Raw genomic sequence first — 22,578 nt, 5'->3', positions numbered from 1 at the left:
GTGATGACAAACTATGCCTTTAAGACATACACGAGTATGTTTGAGAATTATTAATCTCGCCCAATAATGCCTTTCAAATGACCCACATTAGTGCACAACAGTCACTTTAAAGTTAGTTAAATTCTACACTGGTCGCATAAATAACCGTAACAATGTCTAGAGAAACAGTGAATGGTGTTTTTATTATTTTCTTTGTCACATTTAAAGTGCCGCTTCCAACATTAAAAATTCACTAAATTTCACAATATGATCTACACTATTGCTCAGACAATAGTTTCAAACATACGTCCGTCTTATCAGCTAAATGAAACATACTTCGACCAATATTTCAATGTAGAGTAAAAGGGCCACCATTAAATCCATCACAATCACATTAAAACAAAAGCCTGATAATAATAAACCATTCTTCAATTTTCGTCACCAGCACAGAATTTGATGTCAGTATTATGGTCGGAAAAATTGTGGTCACTTTAATTTACTTGGGATGAAGTATTTCGTCCATAAGTATGCTTTTGTGTGCAATTATTTACGCGTATTGTTTACGTTAATAAGAAGTTACCTGCTTAGGGAAAGTTGTGAATTTCACGATCGCGTGAATAACACTAATTACAAGCACACTATGTCGTGCTTTTTTAAAAAGAAATACGGGCATTAAACCAAGCTGATTGCTTTACACATAAATCTTGGCAGCTGTCGAGAGTCATTATAAACTATATGATAAAGCCTAACAGTCTTCTTATTTAGTGTATTAAGTATTTATGAAGTTCATCTGGGAAGGATAACAGTATTTCACATTACGTTCCGCGAAAGTCATGGAAAGAAATACGCTCTCCTCGCGACGAATCGCATATATTGCACCGAAATGTTACAGTATTTTAACAAATATTAGGAGATTGACCGTATAATTCAACACAGATTAAAAAGATTTTATTGAAGACTCAAGTTGAACAAAATGAATGTAGGAAATAAACATAAGGAAGTTTAAATATATGTTGTCTCTCACTTTGGTTATTGTCCCCTCAAACATAAACACCACCTTCTCCACATAACAAAGAAACATAAGAAACGGAGATTAGCTGGGGAAAGGTAAACTCATTTTCTCTTTTATTAGGGTGGGTGAAACTGAATTGCGCGTATTTGCATTACTAGTGTACTACAGCACTACAAACGTTTTAATAAGTACAACTGAAAAGTCAAAAGGAAGCCATCACACCAAAACAAGTGACGAACGAGTGGAGTTGCAAGGTCACACTTTGTATGAGACAGCTCCCACTTTTCACATTGAGATACTCCGCACCTTGGACATAAAACTCATTCACTCACCTCAGTAAAGCTGTACCAAAGCCAATGTCTCCGTTTATAGCGCCATCATAATGTTTAATATACTAGAAAATTAACTTGTAAACGAAACTCATGAGACCCATAGCAAAATGTGACAACAATGCCTCCATTAAGCGGAAGTCGCTTGAACTTCCGGAAAAAGTAGAAGTCTCGACTACAAGCTACCTAGAGGGCAGCGCAGTATTAATATGGCTACTGAGTTTGTTGTCATAACACGAAATATCAGCTGGTGGAGTTTGGCGTAAAGTGTACGGAAAACTAATTGTGTTGTATTGTTATTTTTTGCCCAGCAGATGAAAAAGAAAATATTTATCTATGTGCAAAAAAATATTTGCGTACAGTATATATCAGTTAACCTTTAATTATGTGTAATATTTTGGTGGTTTACCGTATTTTAATGGACACATTCATTCGGAGTTATATGTAACGAATATAAGATTAAAATAAATTACGTTATTATTTTTAGAAAATCAAAATTATTTCACATTTTGCAGGAATATCAGCCTCCTGAAGCATATCAGTGCCGATACTTCGTGTTTATTACTGTTGTGTTTTATGTACGTATTGAGATGTGTCGGTTTTTCTGATAAACGTTTTTCCTAACTAACGTTTTGTAATACAAAATATTTTCTGTGATACCGTTTTCTGATACGTAACTGAAAATTAGCTCGATCTTCATTTTGATAAATTTGTTTTTATACAGATAAATATTAATAACTGTTTTAAATTGTTGTTGTTGTTGTCTTCAACCCAGAAACTGGTTTGATGTAGCTCTCCATGCTACTCTGCCATGTGCAGAGGTTTAGTGGTTATATTGCTATCTGCATCAAAACATAGCTAATATATATTTCTGTATTGCCAGTAGGTTTCACCATTTTGTCATTTTCTGAAAATCTTATCATGAGCAAGGCCTTCTAGAATGTGGAACGAATAAAGGTATGCATTAACAGGCAGAAGCAGTTAATTCAGTCCAATACATTGAAAATTAAGCATCATTAGACTGCTATAAACTTTTTATACTTTCCTTTATTAAGCATTCATTATTCAGTAACATTAGCAGGAAGGCAACTGCTTCTAAAAATTTGTAATATTAAAGATGCTCTTAATTTCCTGTTGCTAGCTTCTTATTTACATGGCCACATCTGTTATAGAACAATTATCTGTATGTGGTAAGATTAGTGGTCCCATTTAGTATTAGCATTGTGTCTTGTCATTCAGCTTACAAGAATTTTCAGTTGAAGCATGTAGATAATCAGATAATTTGCTGATAAAAAGTTTAAAATCATTAGTTTCATTCCCTAGATGTCTACAGTTTTTTGTTCTTCATCTGATGAGAGCTTTTTGAAGGTATTTGGACCAGGGTTATAATAGGGAGTTAAATCTACTTGAAAATTGTTTTTGTGTCTCATAGTTTGCTTGTGTAAATCATGGTTCATCCGAAACTGGTTTTTATTATTAGCAATAAATATAATGGAGGAGTAAACATACATGGAAGTAAGTAATAATTATGAGGTCTTTGAAGAGGTTGATGAAATTTGCAGTTTTAAATTGTCACTGAGTGTGATGTTTTAGTGATTAAAATGCTGCAGTAAAAGTAATAGGAAATTGTAAGTTTAACTGGGTCGACTGAAGTGTCCGATTCCACCCGTCGGCTTTGACCCGTGGCGTAAGGTTGTTATGGTATGTGACGTCACGACAGTGCGGAATTTAGTTTGTGAGAGTGGCGTGTTTGTAGGTGTCATTTTGATGCAATCGGTGGTACTCTCTGGTGGTGTGCTAGGTGATGTTTTTGGTTTAGTTTGCGAGTGTGGCGTCGTCTCTCCGCTGCAGAGTGAAAATCTCATTTTGGTAAATTGCTTTCATTATGTCTTTGGTAGGTATGGATATGACTGACAGGGTCAACAGTTTTCAGTTGTCGGCTATTATCGGGGACAGTGCGTTGTCTCTAATAAAATTTCTTCAACTATTCGAATTTTTTGATGAAGTCGTGAAGTGTTCAGTATGTCGTGAAGAAATAAGGCTCACTTAAAGTTCCGGCGTCTCGGACCAGGGAAGTGTTCGATCCCAATGTGTGGCTCTGAATGTTGGTATTGGTATCGGGAGATGTTTTTGAGCTATATAGGTCAAGGGAAGTGTTAGTTCCTAATTTATGGGATCGGAAGCTGCTGTGGAGCTATATAGGTCAAGGGAAGTGTTTGATCCCAATTTATGGGATCTGGAGCTGCTGTTGAACTATATAGTTCAAGGGAAGTGTCTGATTCCAGATGATGTGTTTAGTGGTATTTGGGGGAGTTTTGTGATGTCGAATTTTTTCGTTGTTTTGCGTGGTTTTGTATGGGGGTGGGTGTCTAAATTGGTTTATATTTAGCTTGTCCCCATCCAAAGAACCCCTATTTACCGCACTTGTACTATTAGTGTCATTAGGCTTTTTGTGGAACGTGTGTGTGATCGTTTTTTGGTGTATTTTCGTCCTCATAATGTGTACGTAATGAATTTATATCTGCCATATTGGAATCACTGTTTATGGTCATTTCCAAATAGTCATAATATACAGTGTAAGTGCTAAAGTATTGTAAGCAATAATCAATATTTTGTTAAGACAAGTACGAGCTTTTAATCAATTTAAAGGAAAAAAATAATTAATTGCACTGCTGTATTTTGCTGAATGTTTGTTCAGTTTATAATTGTGTAGCAAACAGACCTAAACCTAACCTCAAGTCTGTATAGTATTGGCAGGTAAATCACATACGGGAAACATCACCTTTCGTTGTGAAAGATTTAATAATCTATTACTTAGCAAATTCAGTAATGTTTATATATATATATATATATATATATATATATATATCACTTACAAGTATTTCTTGTATCATATGTCAGTCTTTTTGATTAAATAGAATGTCAAAATTTTGTAATTACAGTTTTTCATTGAACAGCTATCACTGAATAATTTGTTTAGGTTAAAAAATACTGCCACAATCAACAGTTGTGGAAGGTGCTGCAGATTAGTGAGAATGCTCAACAGTGTGAAGACAGCCTTTTTTTCCATGTTGGTTGTGGTAAAGGAACTGGCTTGGATGTAGATGTGGCTAATCTTTTGCACTGTAGTATTTGTCTATCACTCCACAACTGTTGATAAAGAACAGCCGATCTGGCAGTAGAAGCATCAGAATTAGTTGCAGTTGATAGCAGTGAAGTTAGGAATAGGATAGGTTGCCGGACTGTGGTCAGAACTGCTGGATCAAACAAGAGGTTGAAGAGATGCTGCCAGTCTGCTATCTTCAGTCTAGATGTCTCCAACAGCTTCATTGCTTTGGAGAATGGACAAACCTAGAGGCATTTCAAAGATCTCAGGACCACTGTGATAAGATGAGGGAAAAAGTGCAAGTTATGACTAACTGTAGTCAGAGGGTCAGGAAAATGAGGGTCCTGCATGGGAGTTATCACAGGAGGTGAATTGACTCAGCAATACCATCAGCAATTTAGGCTCTATGAGGGAAGATCACGGCAAAGAAGATCATGATGTGATGTATTTGGTTATGCAAGGGGGGGGGGGGGGGGGGTCATGTACAGTTTTAACTTTAACTTCAGTTACTCAGTTGAGAATAGTGTCAACCAAAGACTAGTGATGTTTCTCACACAAATGAGATTGTGTCATTCTTTGGATGATACACAAGCCCTAGATGATGCACTCAGTCAGATGTTCAGTACATAGGTGCAGTTGACACATCACATGTCATACAATCGATCGCCCCACATTTTGCATGGTCTGCATCTGAATGTTTCCAGTAAGAGGTTACGTACAGGACTGGTACCTAGAAGCATACAGTGTAATTCGAGCACTGTGATTTCCAGTATTTTCACTAGGCCTTTTTAGGGAAATTTTACCAAAAGACAGCACTTTGGAGACAAATGCAACCACCAGTGGAGATGGGAAAAAATCATAATACATTTGTATTTTTCCATAAAAACGTAAGAAGCCTGCTAGATGATAAAGAAGAGCATTATTATCACTACAGGAAACTGAAAAAATCACAAGATTTTTTTTACAGATTTGTTGTGCATAGCAGAACATCATTTGTAAGTCCGAGAAAAGCAACACATTTACCTACGTGGGTACAAGTTAGTATCACATTACTGTGGGTGTAATATGCAGGAAAAGGGAGGGAGCTACTTAGATAGATAAAGAGCAATTTACAGTTCCAGGCCATAGACTTTAATAAGCTGTGCATTGACCAGCTCATTGAATGCTGTACATCAGTAAGAGACATAGAAACACGCAGAACAGTAGTTCAGACATTATGCAGGACCCAAACAGGAAATTTTGAAACTTCATTAAGCAATTAGAGAAGGTATATGTTGAGTTTTCAATATTGATTTCATCTAGGATAGTTCTGATTGAGTGCACTTGGAAGTTGCTAATGTCCTGCTGTGGTTTGAGCCCCACAGTAACATTCACAACAAGAATAGGAGGATGTATTCTAACAATGATTCATAATTTATTTGTACATTGAACTATCTTTTATGAAACAGGTGAGAGTCCCATAAAAAATGTTTTATTTGATCACGATTATCAATGGTTAAAAGTAAAGTGTCCCCATCAATCAGATTTAACTAAGGAAAGTGTAGATGCTGACTCAGTTATGCTGTTCAAAGGGAATTTACAGGATGAGACATAGGAAGAGGTTTAACAAGGATGCAGTGGATGAGAAAGTTAATTTTTTCCTCTAAATATTCATACAATGCTATGAATCCACTTTTCCTTGACCACAGTTCAGGGGCTATTACAGTGTAAGCTGAGGGAAAGGGTGGCCAACATCTGGCTTTAAAGTATTAGATGTTAGGAAGAGAGAGCTTTATTGCAGAGTAGGCTATAGCCAAGACTTATAAACTCACTACAAATAGTATGGCAAATTCTTCTCCAGTCCGCAAAAAAGACAAAATCTGTGTACTTATGCACAAAATGTTAAGAATTCCAAGAACAAGGCAGGGTCAATGTGGAACATTACCAGTCATTCAGCAAATGGTATTCAACTCCTTGATGACAGCAGCAGTGAGGCAGATGATATTAAATTCTAATCCTTGGCCACTAAATAGTATGAATTCTCCCAAAAAGCAGCTGAAATCACAGAGACAAAAGTAAACTATCATAAGCAGATCTATTGAATTAGCATCTCATTCATTATGGAGTGATGCTGACTCAATTTATGAAAGAAGTAGATGAAAAGCTAGGGTACACACTGTGGAAGCAAAACAGTATTGCCATTTTCCTGATATCAGCTGATAGTGCGGGTAGTGTTACAATTATGTAACAACGTGTTTCCATTGATTAATAGTGAGAAATGTATGAACAGTGTAGCACTACTGTTTTACGTTATTAATCAAATTCTTTAAAAGCAGTACTGTATATAGTGACAAATCAAATGAAGTGACACTGTTTTAAACAGACTGGCCTTGTATTTGGGAAGAGGGAGGCTTCAATCTCCATCTGGCCATCGGGATTAGATTTTCCATTATTTTCTTAAGTTATTTCAGGCAAATGCCAGAATAGTTCCTAATACAAGGCCATTCTTGTCAAACTAGACTTGTTAGTGTGTAAATGCCTGCATGCACGATCCCCCCCCTCCATGTAGAGAAGGTATTTTTCCCCCTTCTGCTACCACCAACGCTTGAAGTGACATTGCAAACTCCACCACAGGTCATCAGTTTTTCCAAATCTTCTGTTGGAGATAGATCACATAAATCATTAGGTCACTAAAATACAGTAACCTATGTGGATATGATTGTATTTTTAACCAAAATACTAGAATCTCGTGCTAACTTTTTTATTTCTAATGTCGTCCTTGAATTAACTTTTCAACCAATCAAGTCTGTTTATCAACCCATCTCCTTTCACATGTTCTCAGAAATTGATGAGAAGGTAGCATACAGCGTGATATTGAACATCTCAGCTCAGTTGTGCTTCTGTAAAGACTTACGTATTGAGAAAGCGATATATAAGCTCATTGATTCAGTTTTGGTAAAATTAAACAGAACAAAAAATGTTGGCATTTTCTATGATCTTGCCAATCCCTTTGCTTGAGTAGCTCATAAAACTCCACTAGATGTGTTAAAAGTATTCCCCTTACATGGATAGAATTGCATCCTTAACATTAGAAGACAGAGTATCACATTAATAGGTGATAAGGCAGGTATAAAACTGAATTCAGGATAGAGAAACATTAAACATGGTACCCCACATTACTCTTATTGACTGACACAAATGATTTATTTGGGAATGGAAGACTCTTCACAAACTATATGTTTGCTAACAAGATAAGTGTATTGAGAAAATGTTCCAAACACAGCCAGGAGAACAAAGGAATGGGCTTACAGCTGCTTCATAGCTAACAGCTTAAACCTTGATCTTACAAAATCTCATGCTGCACAGATCAAGACAAGTCAAAATGACTTACAGGTACCAGATGTAATCAGTGGGCATACACTGGCGACCAGCATCACTTTGAAATGTTATAGTTTGGTTTCAGGGTTTAGTGAAATTCAAATAGTGTATTGCTATTGTACCTTCACCAAAATGTGTGAGCTTCTTAGTTATAAGCCTTTTGGTTGGTACAGTTTGATCCAGTAGATCAGTTTTATAAACATTCTTGCTACTGGTGGAAATGCAGAACATCAGCGAGTGTCCTATTTCTCAGTGGGCAAGTCCCAGAGGAGATAGAGTGCATGCTTCATTGCCCTGTTCTGATTTGTCTTTAGGCACTGCAATGTGTGTCACCCTGCACAACTGCTGCGTACTCCAGCAGTGACCTTATGACTGCTTTGTAGAGTTTCTGACCGAGGTGATCTGGTCGGGATGGCATGGGGTTCAGCACTAGCTACAGTTGTTCAGTGGTCTTGATGCATGATTCCTGCTTTGGGCATAAACAGGCTGTGGTTCATATGTGAAGTTATGAGGGATCCAGCTGGAGAATAAACAGAGGTTGCACCAGGTTATAGATAAGTTACCCAAAAAGCTCAGTCCTACCTGATTTGCACATAGAAATCCTTCTCTTATTATGTAGACTCACAGACAGGATTGTTTGCATACTTTCATTCAGTACTTTCTTATGGCATAATCTTCTGGGGCAAGGTCAAAAAAGAATTTACCCTAAAGAAGCATATAATAAGAATATTGTGTAGTGTTGATAACAGACATCTTACAGAAATCTCTTCATGAACATAGATATTCTTGCATGGAACATACCAATACATATGCTCTCTAACCAACATCTTGTAGTAATCTCTTTATGAACATACGTTTTCTTACACTTAACATACCAATAGATTGTTGTTGTTCTCTGTCTTTAGTCCAGAGACTGGTTTGATGCAGCTCTACATGCTACACTATTCGGTGCAAGCTTCTGCATCTCCGAGTAACTACTGCAACCTACATCCTGAATCTGTTTGGAGTTCATGCCTTGGTCTCCTCTACGATTTTTACCTTCTGCAATTCCCTCCAATACTAAATTGATGATCCCTTGATGCCTCAGAACATGTCCTACCAACCAATACATTCTTCCAGCCAATTTGTGCTACAAGTTCCTTTTCTCCCCAATTCTATTCAGTACCTCAGTATCTCCTCATTAGTTATGAGATCTGTCCATCTAATCTTGCACCACATTTCAAAAACTTCTATTCCCTTCTTGTCTAAACTAGTTATTGTCCATGTTTCACTTCCATACATGGCTACACTCCATACGAATACTTTCAAAAAAGACTTCTTAACATTTAAATCTATACTCGATGTTAAGAAATTTCTCTTCTTCAGAAACGCTTTCCCTGCCATTGCCAGTCTACATTTTATATCCTCTCTACTTCGATCATCATCAGTTACTTTACTCCCCAAATAGCAAAACTCATCCACTACTTGAAGTGTCTCATTTCCTAATCCAATTCCCTCAGCATCACCTGATTTAATTCAACTACATTCCATTATCCCTGTTTTGCTTTTGTTGATGTCCATCTCATATCCTCTTTTCAAGACACTGTCCATTCCATTCAATTGCTCTTCCAGGTCCTTTGCTGTCTCTGACAGAATTGAAATGTCATTGGCAAACCTCAAAGTTTTTATTTTTTCTCATTGGATTTTAATTCCTACTTTTTATATTCACTCCCTTCCAAACGGTGCTTCCCTTTCATGCCACTCGACTCTTATAACTGCCATCTGGTTTCTTTACAAATTGTAAATAGCCTTTTGCTCTCTTTATTTGACCCCTGCTACCTTTGGAATTTTCAAAAGCTTTCTCTTAGTCTACAAATGCTAGGAATGGAGGTTTGTCTTTCCTTAATCTATCTTCTAAGATGAGTCGTAGGGTCAGTATTGCCTCACATGTTCCAACATTTCTACAGAATCCAAACAGATCTTTCCCGAGTTCGACTTCTACCAGTTTTTCCATTTGTCTGTAAAGAATTCATGTTAGTATTTTTGCAGCCATGACCTATTAAACTGATAGTTCAGTAATTTTCACACATGTCAACACTTGCTTTCCTTATGATTAGAATTGTTACATTTTTCTTGAAGTTTAAGGGTATTTTGCCTGTCTCATACATCTTGCTCACCAGATGGTAGAATTTTGTCAGAGCTCGCTCTCCCAAGGCTATCAGTAGTTCTAATTGAATATTGGCCTTGTTCTGACTTAGATCTTTCAGTGCTCCGTCAAACTCTTCACGCAGTATCATATCTCCTATTTCATCCTCATCTACGTCCTCTTCCATTTCTGTAATATTGCCCTCAACTGCATTGCCCTTGTATAGACTCTCTATTTTTATTTATTTACACATCAAGTTCCTTAGGACCAAATTGAGGAGCAAATCTCAAAGGTCGTGGAATATATCAGTACATGAAATTACAACATAGAAATAATAACAGATAAAAATGAAATGGTTATGAACTCGAAAATAGTCAAGCCATAGGTTTAAGTAAACACAGTCAACAATACAACAAGAATCAGTTTAATTTTTCAAGGAACTCCTTGACAGAATAGAAGGAGTGACCCATGGGGAAACTTTTCAGTTTCGATTTCAAAGCTTGTGGATTAGTGCTAAGGTTTTAGAATCCTTGTGGCAGCTTATTGAAAATGTATGCAGCAGTATACTGCACACCTTTATGCACAAGAGTTAAGGAAGTCCGATCCAAATGCCTGTTTTATTTCTGCCGAGTATTAACTGACTGAAAGCTCCTTATTCTTGTGAATAAGCTAATATTGTTAACAAGAAATGACAATAACAAATATATGTATTGAGAGGCCAATGTTAAACTACACAGATTCGTGCACAGGGACCAACAAGAGATTTGTCAACTTACATGACTTATTGCCCAGACTGCCGGTTTCTGTGCCAAAAATATCCTTTTAGAATGGGAAGAGTTACTCCAAAATATAATACCATATAACGTAAGGGAATGAAAATTAGCAAAGTATACTAATTTTCATACTGAACGATCCCTCACTTCCTATACCATTTGAATAGTAAAAATGGCAGCATTAAGTCTTTGAACAAGATCCTGAATGTCTACTTTCTACGACAGTTTACTATCTATCTGAACACCTAGGAATTTGAACTGTTCAGTTTCACTAATCATATGCCCATTCTGTGATATTAAAATTTCAGGTTTTGTTGAATTGTGCATTAGAAGCTGTAAAAACTGGCCCTTACTGTGATTTAGTGTTGTTTATTTTCAACAAGCCATAAACTGCACTATTTGAAACCGAGCCATTGTTGCACACAACATCATTTACTACCAAGCTAGTGTCATCAGCAAACAGAAATATTTTAGAGTTACCCATAATGCTAGAGGGCATATCATTTATATAAATAAGGTACAGGAGTGGCCCCAATACCGATGTCTAGGGCACCTCCCCCCCCCCCCCCCCCCCCCACTCCCCCATTTGACTGTGTGCCCCACTCAGACCGCGCATCACAGCCATTCTCAACACAGTTATAATGACCTTTTGCTGTCTGTTGCTAAAGTAAGAAGTGAATCGGTTGTGAGCTACTCACCGTATTCCATACTGGTCCGACTTCTGGAGCAATATTTTGTGATCAACACAATCAAATGCCTTAGTTAAATCAAAAAATATGCCTAGTGTTTGAAACCTTTTGTTTAACCCATCCAATACCTCACACAGAAAAAGCGAATATAACATTTTCAGTTGTGAAATGGCTTCTAAAGCCAAACTGTACATTTGATAGCAAATCGTGTGCTATAAAATGATCAATTATCCTTACATACACAGCCTTTTCAATAACTTCAGCAAACACTGGTGGCATAGGAATAGGTATAAAATTGTCTACATTATCCCTTTCTCCCTTTTGATAAAGCGGCCTTACTAGTGAGTACTGTAATCGTTCAGGAAACTGACTGCTCCGAAAGGACAGATTACAAATATGGCTAAATACAGGGCTAACATGTGCAGTACAGTACTTTAATATCTGCTAGGCACTCCATCATATCCATGAGAGTCCTTAGTCTTCAGTGATTTAATTATTGGCTCAATTTCCCCCTTGTCTGTATCACAAAGGAGAATTTCAAACGTCAATCTCGACAAGGCATTTGCCAAGAGAATTATATGATTCCCTGTAGAATCTAAATTTTTATTTAACTCACCAGCAATGCTCAGAAAATGGTTGTTAAATACTGTGCATATATCTGATTTATCAGTAACAGAAATATTTTTACTACGAACCGACTTGATATCGTCAACCTTGTGTTGCTGACCAGACACTTCCTTCAAACTGACCACATGGTTTTAATTTTATCATATGAATTAGCTATTCTGCTTGTGTACAATAAGCTCTTTGCCTTCCTAATAACATTTTTAAGCACCTTACAGTACTGTTTGTAATGGGCTATCGTAGCTTGATTGTGACTACTTGTAACATTGTGATATAATTCCCGCTTTTTTCTACATGATTTCCTTATCCCACTAGTCAACCACCCAGGCTGCCTTTTACTGTTAGTACTCCATTTAGAATGGTCTATTGGAAAGCAACTCTCAAAGAGCATGAGAAATGTGTTAAGGAAAGCATTATATTTGTCATCCATGTTATCAGCACTATAAACATCCTGCCTCTCTTGTTCCTTGACGAGGTTTGAAAAACTCTCTATTGCTGTTGGGTTAACTTTCCTACATAGTTTGTAATTATATGTGACATCTGTTTGTGTACAAAAGCCTATTAGTGTTAAAATTTGTGCATCATGGTCTGAAATGCCATTCATCCTTTTTCTAGCAGAATGCCCATCTAGTAATGAAGAATGAATAAAAATATTGTCTATGGCTGGGCTACTGTTCTCCTGCAACCTAGATGGAAAAAACACATTCTACATCAGATCATATGAATTTAGATCATCTACCAACTTCCTTTTTCTTGCACCATCATACACAAAATTAATACTGAAATCACCACATATAACTAATTTCTCGTACTTTGTATAAAGTGAATCAAGAACCCTCTCTAGCTTGAACAGAAATGCTCTGAAGTCAGAGTTAGGTATGCAGTCAATAATTCTTCCTACTGTTCACCCATGGAGTGTGCCGCTCAAGCATCCGACAGTCTTCACTGATGTACGTAGTATCAAAGAATGATAACAGTTGGTGACCAGGTGATAATTACAGACAACTTAAGGCTGAAACAGTATAAGACCACTATTTCTTCCCTCATATTGCTTTTCTTCATGGCAATTTCATATTTTAAATGTTTGCATTCTGCCACATACCAATTACTCTTCAGAATGTTTTGAAGGCTGCAGTTTATACACTGTTGAGACTATTTGATTTTATTAAAACACCATTTGCATTTTGTGAAACAGCACAAACTTTTCAGCGATTTACAGATGAGATGACATGTGACTTCATATTCTGCTATGTGTACACCAACAACATTCTAATTCACGTTGCATGAGAAGGCAGAACACTTCAGTCGCTGTTGTCGAAGGTATTCACCCAATTGTGTGAACTCAACATGGTCATTAATCCATCAAAATGAATGCTCAGAGCAGCAGAAGTTTGGAGTTTATAGGCAGCTCAGTCAGTGGGCAGTAAATGTGCTTGCTGCAGGAGAGTGAGAGCTATTACAACATTTCCAAAACATTCTACAATATGTGAGCTAAGGTCATTCTTTGGCTTAGCCAACTTTTACTGGATGTACATCTGTAACAATGTGCTGATCAATGCCTTGCTCAGAAAATTCATGAAACTTCTACATTTGCATCAACATATATGTAGAAACTCCTCAAGTCATCTAACAGTATGTGGCAGAGGGCACCGTGTGTGGCAGAAGGACCATGCACCACCACTAGTTCATCTACATTTACATCCATACTCCGCAAGCCACCTGACAGTGTGTGACGGAGGGAAAGATGGATTGTCGGTATGCCTCTGTGTGGGCTCTAATCTCTCTGATTTTATCCTCATGGTCTCTTCGCAAGATATACGTAGGAGGGAGCAATATACTGCTTGACTCCTCAGTGAAGGTGTGTTCCCGAAACTTCAACAAAAGCCCATACCGAGATACTGAGCGTCTCTCCTGCAGAGTCTTCCACTGGAGTTTATCTATCATCTCCGTAACGCTTTCGCGATTACTAAATGATCCTGTAACAAAGCGTGCTGCTCTCCATTGGAGCTTCTCTATCTCTTCCATCAACCCTATCTGGTACGAATCCCACACTGCTGAGCAGTATTCAAGCAGTGGGCAAACAAGTGTACTGTAACCTACTTCCTTTGTTTTACCGACGATCAACTTTACATGATCATTCCATTTTAAATCACTCTAATGCGTACTACCAGATAATTTATGGAATTAACTGCTTCCAGTTGCTGACCTGCTATATTGTAGCTAAATGATAATGGATCTTTCTTTCTATGTATTCACAGCACATTACACTTGTCTACATTGAGATTCAATTGCCATTCCTTGCACCATGCGTCAATTCGCTGCGCATCCTCCTGCATTTCAGTACAATTTTCCATTGTTATAACCTCTCGATATACCACCTCATCATCCACAAAAAGCCTCAGTGAATTTCCGATGTCATCCACCAGGTCATTTATGCATATTGTGAATAGCGACGGTCCTACGACACTCCCCTGTGGCACACCTGAAATCACTCTTACTTCGGAAGACTTCTCTCCATTGAGAATGACATGCTGCTTTCTGTTATCTAGGAACCCATCAATCCAATCACACAATTGGTCTGATAGTCCATATGCTCTTACTTTGTTCATTAAACGACTGTGGGGAACTGTATCGAACGCCTTGCAGAAGTCAAGAAACACGGCATCTACCTGGGAACCCATGTCTATGGCCCTCTGAATCTCGTGGATGAATAGCGTGAGCTGGGCTTCACACAATCATCTTTTTCGAAACCCATGCTGATTCCTACAGAGTAGATTTCTAGTCTCTAGAAAAGTCATTATACTCAAACATAATATGTGTTCCAAAATTCTACAACTGCCTATCCTGTTCTACTCGCAAATAGAGCAAGAGAAAAGTGACTGTTTATGTGGCTTCATATGAAATGAAATGATCATATGGCATTCATTGGCCGGGATATCCCCTTCGGGATTCGGCCGCCATATTGCACGTGCATATTGCACGTCTTTTTAGTTGACGTCACTTCGGCGACTTGCATGTCAATGATGATGAGGGACACATACAACAACCAATCCCCTGCCAGGAATCGAACCTGAGTCCCCTTGCATGGTAGGCGGTAACGCTACCGTTGCACTAGAGAGTTGGACATGGCTCCATATGAGCCCTATCTTATCTTCATGGTCCTTATGCGTGATGTATGTTGCCGGCAGTGAAATCGTTTGGCTGTCAACTTCCAATGCCAGTTCTCTAAATTTTCTCAGTAGTGTTTCTCAAAAAGAACATTGCCTTCCCTTGAGGGATTCCCATTTGAGTTCCTGAAGGATCTTCATAACATTTACGTGTTATTCAAATCTACCAGTAACAAATCCAGCAGTCCACCTCTGAATGGCTTCAAAGTCTTCCTTCAATCTGTCCTGGTACGAATCCCAAACAATTGAGTAATAATCAAGAATAGGTTGCACCAGTGTCCCATATGTGGTCCCCTTTACAGGTGAACCACTCTTTCCTAAAATTTTACCAATAAACTGAAATTGGTCATTTGCTTTTCATACCACAATTCTCATATGCTCGTTCAGTCTCATATTGCTTTGCAACATTACACCCAGATATTTAGACAACTTGACTCTGTCAAACAGGATACTAATAATATTGCATCTGAACATTACATGTTTGATCTTCCTACTCATCAGCATTAACGTACATTTTTCCACGTTTAGGGCTAGTTGCCATTCATCACACCAACTGGAAATTTTGTCCAAGTCATCTTGCATCTTCCTACAGTTACTCAACTGTGACACCTTACCACACACCATGCTGTTATCAGCAAACAACCGCAAATTGCTGACCACTCTTTCTGCCAAATCATTTATGTATATAGAGAACAACAGTGGTCATGTTACACTTCCCTGATGTAGTTCTCATGCTACCCTTGTCTCCAATGAACACTCACCATTGAGGACAACATACTGGGTTCTATTACTTAAGAAGTCTTCGAGCCACAAACATATCTGCATACTTATTCCATATGCTCATACATTCGTTCATACCCTGCGATGGGGCACCATGTCAAATGCTTTTTGGAAATATGGAATCTGCCTGTTACCTATCGTTCATAGTTCGCAATATATCCTGTGAGAAAAAGGCAAGCTGAGTTTTGCAGAAGCTTTGCTTTCTAAAGGCATGCTGATTTGTGGACATAAGCTTCTCAGTCTCAAGAAAATTTATTATATTCAAACTGAGAATATGTTGAAGGAATCTACAGCAAAGAGAAGTTAGAGATATTGGTCTGTATTTTTATGGGTCTGTTCTTTTATTCTTATATACTGGAGCTACCTTCACTTTTTCCAGTTGCTTGGGACTTTGTGCTGGGCAAGAGGTTCATGATAAACGCAGGCTAGGTAAGAGGCCAATGCCGTAGAGTACTCTTTGTAAAACTGAATTAGGCTTCCATCCAAACCGGGTAATTTATTTGCTTTCAAACCTTTCAGTTGTTTTCTACACCAGGCATGTTTACTACTATGCCTTCCATATAAGAACCTGTCTGATGCTCAAATGATGGTATGTTTCTACTATTCTCCTATGTGAATGATTCCTGAATGTTAAATTTAAAACTTCGGCTTTCAAATTTAAAACTTTGGCTTTCGTTTTGCCATCTTCAACTGCCATCCAGACTGGCTGGTCAACAAATACCTGAATGGAAGACTTAGACCCACTAAGCAATTTTACATAAGACCAGAATTTTCTTGGGTTCTCTGCCAGATCTTTTGCTAAGGTGTGGTGGTGGTAGCTGTTGTATGCTTTGTGCATAGATCTTTTCGCAGATGCACAAATTTCTGCAACCTTCACTTATCCTCATTTGTTCATTTCCTTTTGAACTGAGAGTGCAATAGCCTCTGCTTCCTCAGCATCCTCCGAATTTTGTTATGGAACCATGGCGGGTCTTTTCCATCCTTTATCCACTTACTAGACATAACTCCCCAGGCCACAATTTACAAGCTGCTTAAACTTTGCCAATAATACCTCTCTACACATCTTACTGGAATAAGTGATGCCTGTTCACTGTCTAAGTAAGATATCAATATCTGCTATATCTAGCAGAGCCTTCTTGACCAATTTATTAACTTTCGTAATCATAGTTGCTATGATGACATCATGATTGCTAATCCCCATTTCTATATTGTCATTTTCGATAAGGACCAGCCTATTTGTAGCTACAAGGTCTGAAATATTTCCATTGTGTGTGGGCTGTTGGAGCTAGCTGCTCAAGAGAGTTCTCAGAAAACTTATTCAAAAGTATTTCTCATGACTATTTGTCTGTACCCCTTCCTCCTTCCCCCCCACAGTGAATCCATAGACATCCCCATCTATACTCAGTAGGTCAAAGTTGTCCCCAACTAGTATCACATGATCTGGATATCTATGCACTATTGACGAAAGACTTTCTTTGAATGACTCTAGAACTGTCACAACAGAATTGGGTGGCCGGTAAAAACATCGGACAATCAACTTAGTTTCACACCCATTATATTCGACCAAATGGCTTCACTGTCACACTCAACCTTGACCTCACTAGAGACAATATTTTTGTCAACTGTGATGAACATTCCTCCTCCTATGGCCTCTAATCTGCCTTTCCAATATATGTTCCACAACTCACTGTATATCTCAAAGCTTTCCATTTCCTCTTGCTAACCAGGAGATGCATTACAGTGGACAGCTGCAGTGTATGTTGCTCCTTTGTTTCCTTTAGTACTACTCCTTTTTCTTGTTATTTTATCTTTCTTTAAACATTTTTTTCTTTAACATTTAGTGAAATGGGGCATTATCAGATTTAAGTACTGAGACAAGGGGCTGGTACGATTACCTGTGGGCATAAATGTCAGAGCGTGAATTATTATGACAACAAAAACAATCAACTTTTGACAGTGTAATGTAACTGAATAGATAAAATATCTACTCACCATGCAGTGGCAGAACACACATATAAAAGAAAGTTATGGTTAGGCAAGGTTTCAGAGCCAGTGGCTCCCTCTTTAGACTGAAGGGTTGAAGGGGAAGCAAGAGGGGTGAAGCAAAAGGACTGGAGAGGTCTAGGAAAAGGGGTAGAGTTTGGAAAAGTCACTCAGAACCTCGGGTCATGGGCGACTTATGGGACAGGGTGAGAAGAGAAGACTGGTTGTTGGGGACTGGATCGGACAAGATTTGAAAACCTGAGAGCTTAGAGGTAGAACACAGGGTAATATGCAAGGTAGAGCATAATGCTAAAACAATGTGTATGTGTTAATAAGAGTAAGAAGCTAAGTGCATTGTACATAACATAGGTGTGAGGGGATGGTGAAAAATAGACAGGTAAGAAAATGAAAGATGTAGAAAACAAAAATGAAGCAAAGAAAGGAGTAGTTACTGTAAAGAAATTCTGAGATGAAAGAAAATAACGTAAATTAATGCCAGGTGGATGGCAAGAATCAAGGACATGTTGTAGCACTAGTTCCCATCTGTGAAGTTCTGAGAAACTGGTGTCTGGAGGAAGAATCCAGATGGCACATGAGGTGAAACAGGCACCAAGGTCATGATTGTCATATTGTAGAGCATGCTCTGCAACAGGATATTGTATGTTGCCAATATATACCCTCTAACTATGCCCATTCATCCTTACTGATAATGTGGTGGTAATCGTGCTGATCTACATCTACATCCATACTCCGCAAGCCACCTGACGGTGTGTGGCGGAGGGTACCCTGAGTACCTCTATCGGTTCTCCCTTCTATTCCAGTCTCGTATTGTACGTGGAAAGAAGGATTGTCGGTATGCTTCTGTGTGGGCTCTAATCTCTCTGATTTTATCCTCATGGTCTCTTCGCGAGATATACGTAGGAGGGAGCAATATACTGCTTGACTCTTCGGTGAAGGTATGATGTAGAAGACTAAACAATGTTTGCATAACGGCTGGTATATGACACATTGATTCATAGGTGGCTCTCCCTTTGATAGTATATGTTTTCCTGTTACAGGGCTGGTATAGGTGTTGGGAGGAGGGTGCATAGGGCAACTCTTGGAGCAGGGATGGTCACAGGGGTAGGAGCTGTAGGGTAGGGAGATGGGTGTAGACGGAGGGTAAAGTCTGAAGAGATTATTGCAGGGTTTGAGATGTTGACAAAAAACTACTCTAGGTGTGGTGGACAAAATCTCAGACAGAACGGACCTCATTTCAGGCCATGATTTTAGGAAGTCATGGCCTTGTCGAAGTAGCTGATTAATATATTCCAGACCAGAATAATACTGAGTGACCAGTGGTGGGTTCTGATGTTGGTTTTTGAAGGGATCAGCAGTACCAGCATCGCATGTGATGGCCCGGGAAACCTACTTTCGAATTAGGCTGGTGCGGTAATTACGTCCAGTGAAGGCTGAGGTGAGAATGGTTGTGTATTGATGTGAAGAGTCTGCATCCTAACAAATACATTTGCGTCAATGCCAAGGCTGTATGGAAGGGAATGTTTGACATGGAAAGGATGGCAATTGTCAAAATGTAAGCCCTGTTGTTTGATAGTAGGTTTAATGAGGACAGAAGTGTGTAGCTGGACTTTGATGAAGGCAAAATTGAAATCAAGGAAAGTGGCAGGGGATTCAGAATAGGACCATGTAAAATATAATTGGGAGAAGGTATTCAGAGATTCCAGGAATTTTAACAGGTTAGCCTCGCCATGAGTGCATATGGTAAAGATGTCATCAATGTATCTAAACCAAACCAGGATCTACAGACTTCTGAATCCCAAGAAAGCTCCCTCCAAGCAACCCATGAAAAGGTTTGCATAGGAAGGCGTCGTCCTTGTTGCCATGGCCATAGCCCTGATTTGTTTGTAGGTCTGCCCCTCATAGATGAATTAGTTGTTGGTAAGTATAAAGTTGATTAAGGTGAGTAGGAAGGATGTCATTGTTTTGGAATCAGATGGGTGCTGAAATTCTCAGCAGCAGACAGACTATGTACATGGGAGATGTTAGTATAGAGGGAGATGGTATCAATGTTGACAAGCAAGGTGTGTGATGGGAGTGGGACGGACCCATATTTCAGACAATATAATTTATGGTTGGTGTCTTTAATGTAGGAAGGAACTCTTTGTGCTAGGGGGTTGTAGGTGTTGATCAGCTAAGGCAGATATACATTTGGTGGGTGCTTTGAAGCCAGCAGCTATAGGACGAACAGATTGGTTGGGTTTGTGGATCCTAGAAAGAACATAAAAGGTTGGGGTGCATGGTTTTGGTGGGGGGTGAGAAGTTCTATGGATTGAGGTGTTAGTCCTTGTGACGGACCTGATGGAGGAACTGCAGGTAATTTGAATCACAGAGATGGGATCTTAATGGTAGATGTAGAGGTGTCGGACAGCTGGCGTAGACCTTCACTAACATACTCCTTTTGATCAAGTAACACAGTGGTAGATTCTTTGTCTGCTGGGAGGATAATGATGGAGTCATCAGCTTTTAGGGAATGTAAAACCTGGAGTTCTGTAGAGGACATGTTAGGGTCATGTTATAGGGACCTGAGGAAGGTTTGTGAGGCAACACTGGATGTGGGGAATACTTGGAAGACTTGTAAGGAATGATTCTGAGGTAGTGGTGGTTGATCAAGTTTGGGTCATGGTCAGAACTGTTCAAGTTCATGTTTGCTGTTGCAAAGGTTTTGGGATTGGGTCGCAAAATAGTATTTCCAATTGACATTACATGAGAAGGAAAGTAGATCCTTCACCGAAGCAGCATGATCAAATGCAGGTTTAAGGCTGGAAGTGAGACCCTTGGATAATACAGATACTAAGGAGAGTAGAGTGCTTTAGGCAGCAGGTTGAGGACACTGCACTGTTGTGATGGGTTCTTGTGATTATGAGTTATTGGTCTGAGAAGCAGTGATTATGTTTATGGGATATTAAGGCAGTTGGCCAAGCTTGGTTTGTAGAAGAGGAGTGGTGGTTGATGGTGTGGCTGTCTAGAGAGCTGCAGAGGGACAAGAAGGAAACACCACTGTTGAGGTAGTTTTGGTGAAGATAGGATAACTTTTTGAGGTGAAGTCTGGCACGCTGTTGCAGTTCGAAGTTGGCTGGGTGGGTGATACCATCCAAGGAAACATGGGGGGCAGATAACTGCAGGATTTTGTAGCAGGAGAGAAGTCTGGTGGAGTGGAAACGGGCTGATGAGGTATATAGATCACAGATTCGATGGAAAGACCAAGAGATTTCTGTATTTGAAACTGTAACAGAGCCTTGTGTAGAGCAGGATTACATCCTGAAACAGGGACTTTCAATGTTAGGCCTTTTGGAGTAACTCCAAGGGACAAGCACACTTCAAGAAACATAATGTGGGACGTTAGTTCTGATAGCACAAAAGCATGTTTTTGAAAAGAACGAATGTAATAATATGTGATGGGATTCATCATGGCAAGAGAGGGCAATTTTGAGTGTTAGAAATTGTGGAAGTGGCAAAAAAAAATAAGCAGGAGGTGGATAAAACATAGAAACATGAAAGAAAAGCAAGGAAAAAATTCAGAAATAATGAGAAAAATTCGTATGAAAATTGTGAGAAGAGACAATAGTTAACAAGAGGTAATGAGTGGTCAAGAATTTTTCATCAGAAAAGTGGTCCGTTTGATATGCAAAAATTATTGGAAAAAAAAACAATTGACTGGGCAAGGCATGAGTACGGACAAAATCTTAAAAACAGAGTGAACAGAAAGAGAAAGTCATAGGATAAAACATAAACTACTTAGCTTGGCAATTAAAATAATGTAGGAGACAGCAGTAAAAGTCGATCAGAGCAGTTTAATGAAAAACAAAAGCACAAAAATTTTAAAGAATTACATATTAAAAAGATAAACAGAGGGTGGGAAAGAAAATAGATGTCAAATTTACTTTAACTGACTTCCTAAAATCATTCCCTGAAATGAGATCCATTCTGTCCGAGATTTTGCCCACCACACCCAGAATAGCTTTTTGTCACATCCCAGTCTTTGCAATACTCATGTCAGACTGTATGCTTCATATGCAACCATCTCCCTACCCTATGGCTCCTACCCATGTGACCATCCTTGCTGCAAGACTTGCCCTAAGGCATCCTCCTACCACCACCTATACCATCCTTGTAACTGGCAAAACATATACTATCAAAGGGGGAGCCTCCCATGAAACGACACGTCATATACCAGCTTTTATGCAAACACTGTTTGGTCTTTTAAATCAGCATGACTACCACCAGTTTATCAGTTATGATGAATGAGTGTGGGTGGAGGGTGTATACTGGCAACACACAATATCCTGTTGTAGAGCATGCTCTACAACATGACAATCGTGACCTCGGTGCCTGTTTCACCACATGTGCCATCTGGATTCTTCCCCCAGACACCAGTTTCCCAGAACTCTGCAGGTGGGAAGTAGTGCTACAACATGGCCTTGGTTCTCACCTTTCACCAGACCTTAATTTTTGTTAATTTCTTCTGTCTCTGCATTTCTTCACAGTAACTACTTCTTTCTTCGCTCCATTTTAGTTTTCTGCACCTTTCAGTTTTTTACCTGTCTTATTTTTTGCTGTCCCCTTGCTAGCTCTGTTAATGTACAATGCACTTAGT

General features: G+C 38.8%; 2 protein-coding genes across 13 annotated transcripts in view; one reads left to right on the top strand and one right to left on the bottom strand.

The window, feature by feature from the left end:
* Positions 1–1,462, bottom strand: part of LOC126281429 (zinc finger protein 221-like) — a 152,158-nt gene extending 150,696 nt beyond the window's left edge. For both annotated transcript variants that reach the window (XM_049980382.1, XM_049980383.1), the window contains exon 1: positions 1,324–1,462. The gene's annotated coding sequence lies outside the window, so the exon portion shown is untranslated. The remainder of the gene's footprint in view (positions 1–1,323) is intronic.
* A 31-nt stretch (positions 1,463–1,493) lies between these two features.
* LOC126281430 (MIT domain-containing protein 1-like) overlaps positions 1,494–22,578 on the top strand; it is an 85,278-nt gene continuing 64,193 nt past the window's right edge. Inside the window, exons 1-3 of one of the 11 annotated variants that reach the window (XM_049980385.1) lie at positions 1,528–1,589; positions 1,836–1,898; positions 2,204–2,277. The gene's annotated coding sequence lies outside the window, so the exon portion shown is untranslated. Of the gene's footprint in view, positions 1,590–1,835; positions 1,899–2,203; positions 2,278–22,578 lie in introns of all 11 variants that reach the window. The other 10 variants (XM_049980386.1, XR_007551266.1, XR_007551267.1 and 7 more) reach the window with 10 other exon arrangements.

Source organism: Schistocerca gregaria, chromosome 7, assembly GCF_023897955.1.
Source record: "Schistocerca gregaria isolate iqSchGreg1 chromosome 7, iqSchGreg1.2, whole genome shotgun sequence".
Classification (NCBI taxonomy): Eukaryota; Metazoa; Arthropoda; class Insecta; order Orthoptera; family Acrididae; genus Schistocerca; species Schistocerca gregaria.
Note: the sequence above shows the minus strand (reverse complement) of the source record. Positions and strands in the feature narration are given on the sequence as shown.